This window comes from Stegodyphus dumicola, chromosome 1 (assembly GCF_044657685.1).
Source record: "Stegodyphus dumicola isolate Sdum_Otavi_A_Nest chromosome 1, ASM4465768v1".
In the NCBI taxonomy this organism is placed as follows: domain Eukaryota; kingdom Metazoa; phylum Arthropoda; class Arachnida; order Araneae; family Eresidae; genus Stegodyphus; species Stegodyphus dumicola.
The window spans coordinates 93,467,511-93,483,057 of record NC_140768.1 but is presented as its reverse complement, the minus strand read 5'-3'; the positions used below and the strand labels follow the sequence as shown (position 1 = coordinate 93,483,057).

Below are 15,547 nucleotides of genomic sequence, written 5' to 3'. Positions count from 1 at the left end.
CTAGAATTGATGAAATCGATTCACCTGTTGTTGATTTTGACTTGATAGCAGATGCACAAATTAATGATGATGAACTGAAACAGTTGAAATTACATTCCAAATCATTGCATATTAAACAGCACCAATTACATTCAGAAAAACTCTTATATTGCGATACCTCTACTTCTAATATCAGACCATTAATACCTAAAACTTTTCAGATGAAAATATTTAGTGCAATTCATGGTTTAGCTCACCCTGGAATCCTAAGTACTGTAAAAAGAGATTACTAAAAGATTCATTTGGCCGTATATAAAAAAAAGATGTTAAACAGTGGGCCCAAACTTATATCGATTGTCAGAAAAATAAAGTAACTAAACATACAAAATCAGAATATTCTCAATATCAAGCACCAGACGAAAGATTTAGTGTCGTGCACATTGATTTAATTGGGCCTTATTCACCTTCTAATGGATACAGTTATTGTTTGACGTGTATTGATCGGTTTACCTCTTGGATGGAAGTGGTACCGTTATCAAATATCACAGCAGAAAATATAGCAAGAGCCTATTATGAAACATTGGATAACACGATTTGGTGTACCTTCTTGTGTTATTACTGACAGAGGAACTCCATTCATTTCAGAACTGTTTCGAAATTTGGCTTCGCTATGTAGAGTAAAAGTAACCCATACAACTTCTTACCATCCTCAGAGTAATGGGAAAATTGAGCGTCTACACTGTACTTTAAAAACAGCTATTAGATGTCATAATTCTCTTCATTGGACAGAAACATTACCAACAGTTCTGATAGGTTTGCGAGCTGCTCTACATGAGGAATGTAAGTATACAATAGCTGAAATGGTTTATGGCAAAACTATTAAATTACCTGGCGAATTCATTGAAGAATCAAACATGCCAATATCTAATGATAATTTTGTAAGCAATCTTCGAAATCAGATGGCCCTCTTAAAGCCCTATCAATCCAAATTCAAATGTAAACAAAAGATTTGTACACATGCTCGCATGTGTTCCTGCGGGTTGACAGAGTAAAAAAACCTTTGGAGCCCCTATATGAAGGACCTTTTTTGGTACTGCAAAGAACCCCGAAATATTTTCTTCGATCAATTAAAAATAAACAAGTTAGTATCTCTGTGGGTAGGTTAAAACCAGCTTATGTGTTACGACCTAATGAACTTTTGTCTCCAACTTCAAAAAGTGATCATATATCTGTGCCAAGAACGCAAACATCTGTGCCAAGTCAGCAAATAGAACAACCTAAAAAATCAACTCGCTGTGGAAGACAAGTAAAATTTCCAGTTCGTTTCAATGACGTTATTGACTCTTCTTGAACTTATAACTCTTTCATATTAATTTAAAACTTAATTATGATTTTCTTTGTGTACATAATTTCAATTTATATGTTTGTATCAGTGCTATTTGTATAGATATTTGTATCTTCTCTCCCACCATGTTTTCAGAATAACGTAACTTGTTACTGGTAGGGTTGTGATGTAGGCAACAATTATTATTGGTCATAATAACTACAACTACTTCTACTAGATAATAAGTCTACTTTCACTTCACCTATAGTTTCGATTTAGTTTCTAAGGTTGCCATAGCTGAAATCAGCAAGGAGTTAGTGAGGCCTACAAAGAATAATAAAGATTGAAAAAAAATTATTCTTGCTTTTGCTTATTGCCTTTTAAATTATTATTTAAAGAATTTTGCAAGCAACTACAGCTTACAGCCGAGAATTTCACATAGACAGTGCATATGAAATGTTCTTCAAAAGACTATGCTTTAAGTATTTATATGCATTTATACTGAGAAATTTTTTCTGTACATAATATCAATAAAAAAACTTTTTCAGGCTTTTGGGCACTTCCTGTCAAATGTATGAAAATCAAAACTTCACGTAATGTAATATGTAGAACACATCACTGTATGAATTCATCATTAAGAAGTCTAATTGTACTCAAGAAATAAATCATGTTTGTGTGTCGAAATTATGGCATGCAAACTGGGAAAGAAAGCGTATTTGTTGGAAATATATCAGATTATCTTTTAATAAACTGGAACTGAAAATCAAGGTATATGAATGAACTCCTGCATAGTGGGAAATAATATTTTTATAATCACTTGTATATATGCATAGTAAAGAAAAAGCTAATGTGAAGTATCCAAGAACTAATCTGAGTAAAATTCAATTTAATCTGCTCTTTGTATTTAACCTTTCCACATCTGCAAGATTAAGCATTTCTTTCTTCCCAAATATGTGTGACATCTGTCAGTGTTAAATTTGCAATGTGAGCTATGTTAGTTTAGGCCCACTACAATGTATAACTGGAATGCATGCACAGCTCATTGATAACCGTCAAAAGGTTAATGTAGAACACAAACATCATCATATGGTAAGTAAGAAGTCGCAGTATCAAAGCTGTTAGTGAAGAAACTACATTAACAATTGATTTAGAAAAAAGCTTGTTATGAACGTATATATATGTACTTGTCTGCAAATAAAAGGTATGACATGTATGTGGTATGGTATAAATAAATTTATATGTGCTACTTTTTCATACAAGGCAGAAATATTGTGCGGTGAGTCATTTTGGAAAAGGACTGATTTAATGAATTTCCACATACGAGAAAACAAACTCATGTATGTAGTCAGCAATTTGGAATAAGGAGAATTTATAAGCAAAACATATTTATCCACTCAAAATCTTCATCTTTGTGAATGTTAAGCATATTATGATGTTACAAAGAATGACGTGAAAGTCTTGGCTTCACATTTAAATTAGAAGATTGTATCTTGGATTTAAAAAAAAATCCTGTGTTTTTAGGTAAGTGATTTTAAAAACTGGACAAGGATATTTTCAATTTATAGAACAAGAGGGTATTTTATGCAACCTTAACAGTGTGTTTGTTTGATGTGGGTATTTTTGATTAAAACCAAGAATCTTGATGAGTAATGCTGTTAGCACAATTTAACCGCATCTACCTGTGCACATTTAACCCACTTCAGAATATGTGCTATTTAGTTTTCAGTTTATTATCGATGGAAATCCCTTGAACTGTCATTTCCATTTATTTCTCTATGTCAATATTTGTTTTTCATGTAGGAAAGGATGTTTCATGCATACTTTACATGTTTATTAATATTTTTAACATTTAACATAGGTATATTACGAAACATTTGAAACTAAAGCGGATTTTAAACATGAGTGTTGCAATTCACACAGAAAAAAAAGCTCATCTGTGTAATGTATGTAACAAATCATTTAGACTAAAGTGTACTTTAAATACACATAAGCTTGTTCACACAGGAGAAAAACCTTACGTGTGTGAGGTATGTAACAAATCATGTAGGAAAAAGAGTAATTTAAAGAAGCATATGTTTATTCACACAGGGGAAAAACATCATATGTGTAAGATATGTAATAAGTCATTTAGTCAAAAGGGCAATTTAAATATGCATATGCTTATTCACACGGGAGAAAAATCTCATGTGTGTCAGGTATGTAACAAGACATTTTTTCAAAAGGGGCAGTTAAATATACATATGGTTATTCACACAAAAGAGAAACCTTATATGTGTGATGTATGTAAGACATCATTTAGTCACAGGCCTACTTTAAATACACATATGCGTATCCACACGGGAGAAAAACCTCATGTGTGTGAGGTATGTAACAAGACATTTTTTCAAAATGGTCACTTAAAGAAGCATATGCTAAGTCATACAAAAGAGAAACCTTTTATGTGTGAAGTATGTAAGACGTCATTTAGTCTTAAAGGTACTTTAATTACACATATGCTTATTCACACAGGAGAAAAACCTCAAGTGTGTACAATATGTAACAAGTCATTTAGAACAAAGAGTAATTTAAATAAGCATATGCTTATTCACTCAGAGAAAGTTGGAGGAGAGAAATATTGTGACATATGTAAGGAGGCATGTAGAAACAAAGGTAATCTAAACAAGCATGTGCTTTCAAAGCAGTAACTATGATTTTTAGTGCCCGGGGACAACTGAAGATCTCGTGCCCCTCTTGTTTGCCAAGAATGGAAAGCTTTTCATTCATAACATCAGCTCATTGCCACTTGATGCTGTGGCCGGGGACAGACGTTCCCCCTTGCCTCCCCTCTAGCTATACTCCTTTGTTCTTTTTCACACAGTGGAATAGTCTTGTTTGTGTGAGCTGTCATTTACACACAAGATAAATTTAAATGAGCATTTTCTTATTCATTTAAGAGAGCAACCTCATGTTTGTCAAGTGTTTAACAAATCCTTTAGCCAAAAATAGTAATTTAAATTTACGTCTACTTATTCACAGAGGAAGAAACATCATGTGTATAATATATGTAACAAATCATTTTTAAAAAGGAACAATTTGAAGGAGCACATCTGTGTCTACACAGGAGAGAATTGTCATATTTATAATGTATGTACGATGCCATTTGCTTACAAGACAAATTTAAGCAAACGTATCCTTACATGCACATTAGATATATGTTGTGCATGAGGTATGTAAAAGTCATTTATGTACAAGACAAATTTAAATAAGCATTTCACATAAAAAAGCCTAATGTTTGTGATATATATATTTAGTGATTTAAAACAATAGGTGGTCTAAATATGCATATGCTTAGTTGTATATAAGAGAAGCCACATATGTGCAATATATTTAAGAAGTCCTTTACAAACAGTAGTTTAAATAAGAATATGCTTATTCACATAGGAGAGAAACTTGTACTTGTGAGATATGTATGAAGTCCTTAATTTAAAAGGATATTTTAAGTATGCGTATGCATCTTTCTATGAGACAGAAACCTTGTGTGTGGATTTGTAAAAGTTGGTTAATCTTCAGATTATGGTAACTCTGGCGATTTTTTGGTGACCAACCCTGCTAGTTTTTTTTTTCCCACGAAGTAAAGGCATTTTTTTTTTTTTTTTTTTTTAACTCAACATTTTTTACCAACAATCTGCTAGCCGAATTACGCTTATGCTAGAACTTTTATGGAACAAAAGTGCTTAATCGTAACGAAGATTAGGTGCGAAATTGGGAGAAAGTGCAGAATCCTCCACTGCTTGCCGCGTTTTTAAGAATTGCACATACACGGTATCCATGTACATGTCGACCTATTTTCTCTTAAAAAAACATCCCAGAATTGCACAAAAATGGCATTGTGCACACTCTTGACTTTATCCTTGTACACTGCTAAAGTCCTAGCTAGTAACCTTTATCGCCTTACCAAAATGTCGTCAAACTACCTGTTACCATATTCCAAAGATTAGCCTAAAAGTCATACAAACTCTAATATTATTTTGGAACTACTCTTATATATGCCCTCGGTTGGTGACGTTTGGCGAGAAACTTCACACCACCATTACTATCTAAATTTTTTGTCTACATTTCGAACTTTAAGCCTAAAATATCTGCAAAAATGTGGTTTTCGCACATGCGAAAACTACGTTTTTAACACACAATTTACGCCAAAAATCCAAAACAAAACAAAAAATTTAGGTAGCAAAAACGTAGTTTCTAACAAAAAATATTTGACAAGAATCTATGTACACAGCAATCTGTTTTAACGTAAAAAACATCAAAGAATTGCATAATCTATGCAGCTTAGGAATCTAGGAATTACGCACACCTTGCTAAAATAAACTAACATAACAACAATAAATTTTATACAATACCACGTACACCACGTTCTGTTTTAATTTAAAAAACATCAGCGAATTGCACAATCTAGGCATCGTGCACAAATCAACAAAATAAACTAAAATAAATTATAAACAATTCAAAAAATAATAATAACGACAGACATTCATAGCAGAAAATGAACATAGCATTTTATAAAATAAGAACAACAATAAAATAAATTTTGGTTGATCTTTACATTATGGTAACTTAACGATTTTTTAGCGAAAATTTGGCAACCAACTCTCCTACAGCAACCCTCTATTTTTTTCCCCGCCGCCATTTTGTCTTCACGAAGTAAAGACATGTTTCTTTTATTTTTATCTACTGAACACTTCTTCCAACAATCTACTAGCCGAATTACACTTATGCTAGAAATTTTATCAAACAAAACTGCTTAATCATGACAAATATTCACTGCAAAATTGGGAAAAAGTGCACAATACCATACTCCTTACGCGTTTTTCAAAATAACACATACACGTAAACCATGTACACGCCGACTTATTTTTACTTAAAAAAACATCCCAGAATTGCACAAAAATGGCATTGCGCACACTCTTCACTATATCCATGTACACTGCTTTTTTCTCATAAATTAGAAAAATTTCACGAAAATACATGACAATTTTCTCAATCTTTAAACCCGGTAAAAAGAACATATATGAAATTACCTGATCGCGAAAAAGTATTTACCATTTCCAAATATGAACATTTCCACATATAAAATAAATAAAATATCCAAAAACTTTTACCTCTAAATCATCTATTATATTATAAACGTCACCAACGAATTCATACCGCAACCATTACAAATACTTAGTGTCAGATATTTAAATTATTTCCATGCACGTTTACTTCAACTAAAACGTATACCAAATTCCTACAAACATAAAATTCACAAAATAACTATCATTTCATTAAAATATAATTAAATTCAAAAACACTACTTAAAATATAAATGAGCACATACATTAAATTAATAAAAATTAGCTTACAATCCTAATTACTTTAAATCATTGCTAATAACAATTTTCCCAATAATACCAAATTCCTTTCCACCTTACATTCAGAACAATGCATAAAAATAATATCCTCAAATAATTAAAAATACTAACTTACCTAATCTTCTTCAGAATCTTGATTACGTGGCGGATAGACTTTTCTAATTCATTCAATAAAATTATTGAAAGATTTTTTCTGCGAATTTTTCCTCCATACTTCCTCCGCTAAATAAAAAGCAAACTTCTCTTTATCACGATGCCTAAATACCCATTTCGAATTCACTTTAGTTAGGGCCATGGGATCCAAAAATTAACCAACACTGTTTCACACAACACAGAATAAAGCAAAATACAAAATTTCCAGATTTTTTCCCGATTTCCCCCCTTTTCCGATTAAAGAACCATAATTCGTCCATTAATAACACATGACATATCCCATGATCTCTCATTTCCCTCACGCAAAATAATGCGTAATCGGAACTGAGTACTGCTCACATTATTACCAAAGTCCCAGGTAGTAACCTTTATCGCCTCCAAAATGTCGCCAAACTACCAGTTACCATATTGTAAAGATCAACCTAAATTTTTCTATATCACATTGCTTTCTGTGATTAAAATTTTTGAAAGTAACAATAAAAACTTCCTCCAAATTTGACTTGCTAAACGAAAACCACTATCCAAATCTTAAACTTCACTGACAGCCATAAGCCATTTCAAAACACCCACCAAACCAACCAGCAAATAAAACCACTACAGCAAAATCAAGTTTCAACGTCAAAAGGGTTGCCATACAAACAACGCCATGCCAAAAACCTGCGTAGAATACATATTGCCACATTTGTCAACCTCAGGGTGTATATAAGAGTAGTACCATTATTTTAAATAAGCATGTGTGTTTGCACATTCAGCAGAGAAACTTCGTATGTTTTTTATATAATTAACAAGTCATGTAGACAAAAAGGTGATTTGTTACCATGGAAAAAAAAATCTCATGCCTCATGTCTTTCGGAATGATAGAGTAATGAAAATATTTGCATATGCCTGAATGTAAGGATTTGACCATGCAGCTGTGCTAGCTCATTGTGTGAGGTACGTAACATGGTATTTGGTCTTAATAAGACATTCGTTTACTCACAGAGGAGGGAAATATCATGTACATAGCAAGAGTCGCAATTGATTTGAACTGAAGAGTGATTAAAACAATGTTTGTTTGTTTGTTTGTTTGTTTTTTTGCCCTATGACATGTCTTTTCTGAAAGAAGAGCTTCAAGTAACAGGTATGCTGACTGGAACCTTCTGAGACTAATCTTATCATTTAGAATGGGAGGTAATTAATTAATTAATTATCTTAATTTCCTTTTCCCTAAATTTTAGCTTTCTTCAATTTTCAGCATTAATGAACAGTTAAAAGACGGGATATATAATATTTTATGATTTGTCCTTTATAGTGATTTTTTATAAAAGCCATTAGAATTTCAAGTACAACAAAAAGTGGTACTATTCAGTTTTGAGGGCCATAAAAATCGCCAAACTATTGTTGATGCCAGTGCTGCCAAAAATAATTGCGGAAACCCTAATGCAAGAAAGGAAGTATAATAGTAAATAACTATCTGAAATTGATGTTTTAATTTAGATTAAAGGTTCATTTCATATACAGTAGACTCCCGATTATCCGCGCCTGCCGCACAAGGGTTTTTTTTTTTTTTTTTTTTTTTTTTTTTTTTTTTTTTTAAGAAGCGTAAAGCAAAGAAAATAAAAATGTTCACAAAAACTGAGCGAAACGTTAAATTTGCTAACATCGTGCTTATTTATAGCAAAAATATCCCAGGCCTTCTCGGAACCTTCCCCTCTGATAAGTAATTGATTTCTTACTCACCCTTGCAATGTCTGCTCCACCGCCCTCTCTCATCTTAATCTTGGATTTCGAGAAATTCAACTTCATGGGGAGTACCTTAGTGGTGACCAACAAGCAGCCGATGATTTCCACCATGAATTTGTTTTAAAAGAAGAGCTATCTTTTGAAAAAATTTACAATTCCGACGAATCGGGACTTTTGTGGAAATGTCTTCCCGCTCGCACTTTAGCATTTGAAAGTGAAAGTAAAGCGGCAGGTCATAAAAGCAGCAAGGATAGGATCACTATCATGTCTTGCAGTAACGCTACCGGTGGACATAAACTTAGACTTGTTGTCATTGGAAAGTCAAAAAAAAACGAGATCTTTTAAAGGCATAAGGATAGAAAATTTGCCCATTAATTACTTTAACAAAAAAAAAAAAAAAAAAAAAAAAAAAGGGATGGATGAACCGAAACATTTTTCAAAAATGGGTTAAAAAAAATCTTTATTCTTCAAATGCGTAAACATCTTAAATCGAAAAACTTGCTTGAAAAAGCTGTGCTGTTGATCAACAATGCACCTTCTCACCCAGCAACAAGCGTGCTAAAATCTTCTGATGGACAAATTTTTGCAAAGTTTCTCCCCCCAAACATTATTGTGCTAATCCAACCCATGGACCAAGGAGTCATTGCAACAATGAACATACCGAACCAAGCTGCTAATGACCAAAATTGAAGAAGGTTATGATCTGAAAGAGTTTTGGAAACACTACACAATCTTGGACAGCATCTACGATATTGCATCTGCATGGGACTCGGTGAAACCGGCAAACCTGATAAAATCATGGAGAAAACTCATGCCTAATGTTGAAGCCAACAACAACCTAACCCCTTTGAGTTGTGAAGAAGTGAATGAAGATGTAGACACACCCACAGCGACTCTTGCTGATATGGTGAAAACAGTTCTGGGAGGTGAGAACATCGATGCTGCAAACATTAACAAGTGATTGGAGTGTGACGGCAATGAACCTGGCTTCGAACTCTTCGAAGCGGCTTTGCAACAAGTCGACGGACTGCTGAGCTATTTGGAAGAACAAGACGACGCGGAGTTGACCGAGAAACGTATGCTACGAAAAATGCAATCTCGGATCAAGAGAAAATGCTTCCAAAGCAAGAAGCAAACACAAATGACTGATTTCTCCAAAAAGGTGTAATTTTACAGTTATGCTTTTGTAATTACATAATACAGTCAAAAGTCGTTAATCCGGACTCGTCGACACTTCGGCGATTCCGGATTATCGATTTTTCTGGATTATAGATCATCAGTTTAAATCTCGTAAGATGGCATGCAGAAATTCTAAAATTAAAAATATGAAACCATAATTTATGAAATAAAGAACAATTATGATCTAAAGGGTATCAAAATTTATAAAAAAAAAAAAAAAAAAGCTTAATATTTATTTGTTTACTTTATTAAACATTTCTGTCAATGTAAGTTGATTAAGTTGCTTTGTTTTATGTGATAATACATTCTCTTTAATTCTATAAACAGACATAATTTCTTGTTCACTTACAAAGTTCCGCTGTTCAAGTCCCGTAATTGCTGTGCCGAGAATACCGACTAACTTGTCAATCGAAATTTTTTCGTTTTCACTAACCTCTCTGTCACCTTCTTCATGTCTTTATTCATTGTTTGCAGCAATACCACTTTTTGTTTGATGGACATCGAAACATATTTTTGTTTTGTAGATCCTTTGGGAGCTCCAGCATTGGAAATTCTATTTGACATAATCGAAAGTTCAAGTTTACTTTTATAAAATTACTCTTACAGTCTGCAACAAATAATAAGCGGGATCCAATTCAAAGATTAAGGATAAACGCAATCATCAACATTAACTGAAATAGGTAATTAGATAATTTTAGCTTATACCGTCTGTTATACATAAAACGCGCATGCAAAAACGTATTCTGCGCTTGCGCACACGCATATGTGCAGTCGTGAAAGCCTTACGCGCACGCGTAAACACCTATGCGCTTGTATTAATGTGGTGCATGCGCAGAAAGTTTTTAGATTGAGGTCCGGATTATGGGTGTCTGAATTAACGACTTTTGACTGTACATTACAGTATTAAAACACTATATATGTATTAATTTTTCTATGTATCCTTGACGCCTCTCGTAAGTACAAAGCACTTTTCTGTTTTCATTAACAAAATGCATTTTCGGCTAGTTTTGAGTGATATACTAAATTATTAATTACCAATTAAAAAAGTATAAAACGAGAATTTTAATAAAATGAAAAAAGTACATAGCCCATTAGTGGGCAAAATGTATAAGATTGCTGAACAGTGTTAGTAGGACATAGGTTTAGAATATCAGGGAACGAGCTTACCTTGTGTATAAGGTAAATACAAACCATTTCCTTTAGAAAGTTCTCCACAAATGGAAGGGCATCCCTTCCCATAGACAGATGATCTATGTATGAGAGCAATCAAATTTGAATAACGTACGTCTCCACCCGAATACGGGCATCTGGAAGCCCAGATTTGGAATTTGTTTTATTATCTATTTCATATTTTGTAAAGCATTTATGAAATTTTGAAACGATCTCAAAGCGAGGAATGGCAACACTGTATGGAAAAAAAAACGTTTTTATCACGACTAAACGAGACTGTGTATCGGAAATTCTAAACATATGCTATTTTGAAATATTTTCTTCTGAGATTACCGTTGAATTAAATTTTGTGGTTTAAGTGCAAAGAACATGATATTTAATAAATAAAGGCAACACACAAAATGTTAAAGAAACATGTGTTTGGGTAACGTAAAAAAAAAAAATTAAATGTAAAATCTCAAAGCTTTCAGATTTTTTTTTTTTTTTTTTTTTTTTTCTGGTTCATTTGCATTATATAATTAGATTCATGGCCTAAAATTTTAAAATGATAGTTATTCATTTTTAAATTCTGTAGTGTAGATCATCCATTTTTGCAAAATTGTTATCCCTCCCAGTTTTAAAGCATCTAAAAATAATACAAAACATTGGCACATACTCTTTGCTCTCTTCCTCTTTTTAAGAACAAAGGCATGTTGAGGAACTAAATAGCGGGAATAACTATTTAGGAGGTCCAATTAGCCCTTAGGGATCCCGCCAATTTGATCATGAGAAAGTGAAAACTAATGGATCAGATCTAAAGGTCTTCGAAAGTTACTATGTTTTTCCTAGAAACTTTGCTGTGTGTTGTGTTACCAGAAATAATGCTTTAACTTGTATTGAGTTACTATAAATCACGAAAGCATAAATTAGAAAAAACTGTAAAAAGATTGCATTTCTTTTCTCCAAAAAACTTGTACCTTTTCTAATGAAGTGAACTCTACGGGAAGCATTTCTGTTGTGGAAAAAAAGTAAGCAATCCTTTTTCCACAACAGAAATGAACCCTTATTTGAAAATTCTGACTATTATATAATTATAGCTATTATAATAATAGATATAATTTTAATAAATATTTAATGCATTCAAAATTGATGCAGTATGTACTATTTATTGTGTATTTATCTAAACTTGAAAATTTTGGTAAGTGGTAAAATTTTTCAATTTTTAATTACCTGCGGTTATGAATTGTACTCGAAACATTGGTTTCATTTGCATTAATCTTAATTTTATTTAACTGTACTCTTCAGAGATATCATACAGATAGTTAATGCTTCCAAGTTGCAGAGTTAAGAAATTATTTCTTTAATGTATGTTATTAATGAGGGGACAGTTATTTTAATTCTTATTTCAAGTTTTTCTTGGAAGAGCAACACTAATTGATAGGGAATGACTAGACTAAAATTTGCTAATAATGTCTCAACTTCAGCGATTTTATAGAGCTGTAAAAGGAAATTGCCTTATATATATCTGTATGCTGTGACATATTTCTTGCTCCTATATCCAAGAATTGAATTGTTTAATCTCTTGTGCGTCTAAGAAATGTGAGAATCATTCATTTAGTGACGAGAGAAAAAGTACAAAGGCCTCTTTCTCTTTCTCATTGAAGAATCAACTGTAGTAAGTTAACTGGTGCAGCTTCTGTCAATTAAAAAGACCGAGTTGATATGTAATTTGACTTATGAAATTATGAAAAAGTTTAAATGTGATCGAGCATATTTAAAGTGTTATTGAAGCTTTCAAAAAATTCTGATCCATAAACTAATAAAATCAGAATTAAAATAAGAATGATTTTATACTTAAATGATAACCCCAATGACATAAAAATATTAATAAAAAGTAACAGAAGGCAAAAATTTTTTGTAAGATATTGTTATTTCCAGCTATATATCCACATATTCGAATACTATTTATCAAGGGGAAAATGCATGTTCCATTTTTTGTTTTAGAAAGAAATTAAATACAAGGAATCCTCTTATGGTGACATCTTCCTTAGTAGGCCATCTATAAAAGTGGTCGGTATTTCTGAGAACGGCGACTACCATGAAGGCACGCTAGGGAAGCGGGAGAAATACCTTATAAGGTATTGATTGTAAATAGGATAATTAAATGCAATATATCCATAATTATGTTACATAATTTTATTATTAATAAAATTCATAATATAATTATTATTTATATTAAGATAACTGCCATTAACATAATGTATTTGTCACGTAATAATTATTTATATACCTGAAGATGCTATAATAGGTAGAACAGCATAGCCATAGGAGTCGGAACTGGCACCCCCCCCCTGTAATTTGAACTGGCTATGCCCTTGATATGTATTAGTCAAGAACACATCCCATTTTTTGTAAATTTGTTTAATCTAATATTCTTAATCTTTTCCCGTGGGCAACAGAGACCAATTTTGGCTCTAGTGTAGAATTGTGTGCACCTTCGATTAGCGACAAATTTTGTTCAGTTTTGGTGATGAAACCCTATTTCTGGTTACCATGATAATTTTAACTTTGTTTTAGTTTCCTGATATTTTTTTAATGAAAATAGATCAATGTGTACATGGACAAAGTTAAGGAAGTGCGCAGTGCCTAGTTTGTGATATTCTCTGATTTTTTTAAGTGCAAATAGATCAATGTGTACATGGGCACCGAGTTTGTCCAATTCTTTTACTTCTAATTTTGGTTTTGTGTAGTAGCCATCTTAAAATTGTGACTTCCTGGCGCCGATCTTGGCGCCAAAAAATAATCTCCAAAAAAACAAAGGGCACCCAATTGTCAACTTTTACCCCAATTTTTTATGTATTGGGCTATTTATTCAACTATGTTAACAGGAAGGAGCAGAAAAACAAATCAGCATGATCTTACACTTCCTATTCGATATTAAAGAGTAAATTTTAAATCTTCACAATTTACTGTTATTTCTTGAGACACATTTAAAATAGTGTACGTGCGGGATATATATGTCCCAGCCCCCTGGGAAAGGAATTATAATTGTGATGTTTTTTTAATTTGTACAGGGTAGGGAGGTATACCTTCTATATTTTGCAAACAATAGTAGCACCAAAAAGATTGCCACAACCTTGCCTGTGTGACGCATTTAAGAATACATTTTTGCCCATGGTTAAAAGTATGTACTCACCCCTAAATAAAAGGATCGTATTGCCATATTTAATGTTTTGTCCCCAAATAAATTTCACTCAAATCTGACTGCAACATTCTAGGCAATCAATACAGTTGACAGTTCGCAAAAATTAAATGTATCCATAATTCAAAGCAAAATAAACTTATTAATGTTTTGTTTCTATAAACAGCTTATTTGGCCGCCTTATTGTATGGGCCTATATCACCTACCTTACAGCCAGCATTCATTTTACTACATAGCTATCTTGGTTTTGAAGGAGTTATTTTTTATTTTTATGTGTCTCATCTTGTAGACGATCAGTGTACTATTGACTAAATATAATAATAATACTGATTTAATTATAGTGTGTTTCATATGTAGTTATAACTATTTGAGTGCATGATTGAATTCCATTATAAGAAAATTATTTTTTTCTTAAAAGGGCATTTTTCACAAATATTCTGATGAGGCAATATATATTATTTTGAAAAAAAAAATTATGTTTTCCATCTCATACTTCAGTGAAACATTGTTTCTCAAAGCTATATTGGAGCAAGCACAGCTAACTGTGGCTTAATATCCAAACGAAGCTGTTTGGCTTTTAGTCTACATCTTATGCCATGACTGTCAGTAGTTTTAATTTTGGAAATAATGGCGAAAAATTGTTTAGCGCAATACATTTTCAAATTACAATATGCATATAATTATTTGAAGAAGTATGTTTCCTCTGACTTATATTCATGCTGAAAGTTTTTTTAGAATTAGTATTGTTGACCTTGTAAATGTAGAAACACATTAATGGTGTGTATGTGTGATGTTAACATATGACATGATTATGTATGTTGCATAAGGAAAAAATGTAATTTGAGATCTGAAAAAATGGAATGTAATGTTCCTGCCAAATACTTGGCAAGTTGAGAGGTAATTTTAATTAACAGGAGAGTTAAAAGACAATTTTTAAAAAAATGTATGTATGCTCAAACTCCTTGTATACTAAACTCATATTTTTCTTGTAAAATATTGTAAAAGTACCAACTAAATTGTCTTCACTAGTAACAGTAACAACTAATAAAGGTATTCTTTGCTTTCAATGATTAATTTATTTAACTATACCAATTACACTGATCCAATCAAAAGCAATTAAACTAATCCCCTAGGATGTCAAGGTGCAAAAGTTAATTCTGTCCATAAGTATTTTAGAAAAAAGAAAACAAAATCCATATGCACCACAAAATGTATAAATCTTTATGTTTAAAATAACACATGTAGTCGTATAATATTAACAATAATCAAATAACAAACATTTATGTATGTTTAGCAGCACTTTTTTTCCATACAGGAGGTGTGAACTAATATGTATGGACATCTTGCATTGTCAGTCATTAACATTAAGATCTCATTTTCAGAGAGAAACGCTCAGGTATAACTAAATTCGTGGTTGAAAGCAGAGGGACTTATCTTAAATTGAGA

At 32.2% G+C, this 15,547-nt stretch overlaps 1 long non-coding RNA gene across 1 annotated transcript; it reads left to right on the top strand.

Moving 5' to 3' along the window:
* The first annotated feature begins 1,560 nt into the window (after positions 1-1,560).
* LOC118193341 (uncharacterized) lies at positions 1,561-15,168 on the top strand. The gene is made up of 2 exons (XR_004758906.2): positions 1,561-2,824; positions 12,904-15,168. It is a non-coding gene; the product is annotated as an uncharacterized LOC118193341 (long non-coding RNA).
* The last annotated feature ends 379 nt before the right edge of the window (positions 15,169-15,547 follow it).